General features: G+C 42.5%; 1 long non-coding RNA gene across 1 annotated transcript; it reads left to right on the top strand.

Annotated features, from left to right (window-relative positions):
- The first annotated feature begins 1,052 nt into the window (after positions 1 to 1,052).
- LOC111652570 (uncharacterized) lies at positions 1,053 to 2,394 on the top strand. Its single transcript, XR_015437003.1, has 4 exons — positions 1,053 to 1,136; positions 1,232 to 1,296; positions 1,390 to 1,452; positions 1,785 to 2,394. It is a non-coding gene; the product is annotated as an uncharacterized LOC111652570 (long non-coding RNA).
- Positions 2,395 to 2,400: the final 6 nt, after the last annotated feature.

Here is a 2,400-nt window from a genome sequence, read left to right as displayed (position 1 = left end):
TTGAGAAACAGCCACCTGCTCTGGTCTACCTGAGATTGAGTTGCAGTGAAAATTAAGAATCAGGACAGGAAACAATTATAAGAAAAATGGCTGTTTCATATTTGAAATTGTATTTATAAAAACATAATGTATCTAAAATAACAGTAGGTTGCCGGTTACTGAGGCGGCATCTTCAGCTTAAGGCTTAATGTTATGGACAATGTTTCATATCTTGATATTTCTGCCAAATCACACGATAGTGATATAATATCACTGTAGGTTCACGCTAATTTAAAATTTCAAGTTTAGCAACAGTAAAAATTAAGCGCAGGAAATTTGATATTGTCCCCATTGTTGTCTTTTGTGATATCAATATTGTTCCTGTCCAAATCTAGATAAAGACATAACATAACTGTTGGTGGCAGTAGTGCACCTTTAAAGTGGTTTACCAACCACCACAGAAGAAGAGAGTGACAAAAATGGAGGAGAATAAAACTAAAAACAGAGCAGGAGAAGTCTCAGCCACCCGGGAGGAGAGATGAGAAATTTCTGATTGAGTTACTGAAACTGAGTTGATTACTTTCCTACTCCGATTCCTGTCTCAGAATCATGTTCTGAGACCGATGGGATTCTTGGCTCCTTCAGAAACTCCTGCAGCTCAAACTGGGAGTGAATTCTGCTGCTGTTGTATAGTATCTGACAGAGTAGTGTGAGAAGTATTGTTAGATGTATATTTATTGATCCGAGCAGTTGACACGAATGAACAGGAAAAAACTACAGGGAGACTGTTGGTCAGATTGTGACTGTGGTTGTAGCAGATATTTAAATCTCTGTGTGTGAGAAGGTCTGGTCTGAGCAGAATCTCCTCAGCAGCTTCAAACAGCTCCTTCACTGTTTAAAGTTAGTTTAGTTTCAGACAGATGAACAGGGTGCTGGTGTTCACACAGCTCTGAGAGAGAGGGGCTGTCTGTAAAATGTGAAATCATGAATTTGGGGCACATCCCCTGGTTTTCTCGTAGAAGGGGGCAGTAGTTTTCATTGGGGATTCAGGTTGTGACAGTGATCCTAAATCAGCATCTTTGTTATAACCTTTGCTTTTCAGAGGCGAGAGAAGATAGAAAGGAGACAAGCAGTGGTGGAAACAGAACTCAAGCTATGTAAGTTTCCATGGTGACTTCCATGACATCCTGTTTTCACTGAGTATAGTGTCTTGGTTTAAACTAATCCTGTTGTTCTGCCTGTATTTTGCCAGGGGACCCCCATAATGACCCCAATGCACAAGGGGATGCCTTCAAGACTTTGTTTGTTGCCCGAGTGGTGAGTGTTAAGAATCACACAGTTTTATTATTGTTATTATTGTTATTATTGTAATCATGGCTGATGTCTAACAGTGTTCTGTCTCTGCTGTAGAACTATGATACCACAGAGTCCAAGCTCCGCCGTGAGTTTGAGGTCTATGGCCCCATCAAACGGGTATGTTGACCAGCTGTTTCAAACACCTGCAGTAAATGTACAAACTACACTACACACTCAAAACTTGACCTAAAACCTGAGGGACACCTGAGCACCAAAACACAAGAAGCACTCTGTTTATTATTTATTTATTTGAATTCACATCTGAAGTAGAGTTTGGTTGTAAATGTTTGTGATGGACAACACAGTAATGACAGAAACATGCTTGTACATTAAGAAGCTGGTGTGTGGTTGACTCTGTCAGAAAGTAACACAACACTGATACACATACACACACACACACAGCTGGTGTTGTAGGTCTGTATGTGTAATGATGTTTCCATCTGTTCCAGATCTACATCGTCTACAACAAGAAGACAGGGAAGCCTCGGGGCTACGCCTTCATTGAGTATGAGCATGAACGGGACATGCACTGTGAGTACCACTGTAGAGCTCTGAGCCAACCTTTGTGTGTGATCACATGATGATCTGTGACCTGCAGGGTGGGTCTTCAGCTGACCCCCCCGTCCTTTACTCTGATGTTACTGTAATGATAAGGGGGTGGCAGCTCTAAGGTGACCACCACCTAATGAGCTGAGACGAATGTTTGCATGTTGAAATCTACGTCTGGTGGTTGTGTGATGTGTGTGTCTGTGATTATGCGTGTCGTCAGTTGACTAATAGTCTGGCTGAGGAGGGGAGTTGCATCATTCAGTGGGGCATCATGGGAAAAGAAGCAGGAGGTAGAAGTGTGTGTTTCCTCTGTGACCCTGACCATGTCTGCCTGTCAAAGGGCTCATTGTGTTTTAACTGTCAGGCTCTGGAAGAGCAGCTCTCCTGGTTGGACTGTAATGGTAAGCACAAGGTCAGACTGGTCACCGAGCAATGAACGGGGTTTACCCAGGACTGTATGAAACCCATCTTCTGTATGACTAGGAGCTTGTTTAGTTTTACTGGTGGTCTCCAACC

The sequence above is a fragment of the Seriola lalandi genome, unplaced genomic scaffold (assembly GCF_002814215.2).
Source record: "Seriola lalandi dorsalis isolate HSWRI2012SDOR001 ecotype SW California unplaced genomic scaffold, Sedor1 jcf7180001973652, whole genome shotgun sequence".
NCBI classification, from domain to species: domain Eukaryota; kingdom Metazoa; phylum Chordata; class Actinopteri; order Carangiformes; family Carangidae; genus Seriola; species Seriola lalandi.
The sequence above is the reverse complement of the archived record's forward strand: the minus strand, read 5'-3'. Positions and strand labels throughout refer to the sequence as shown.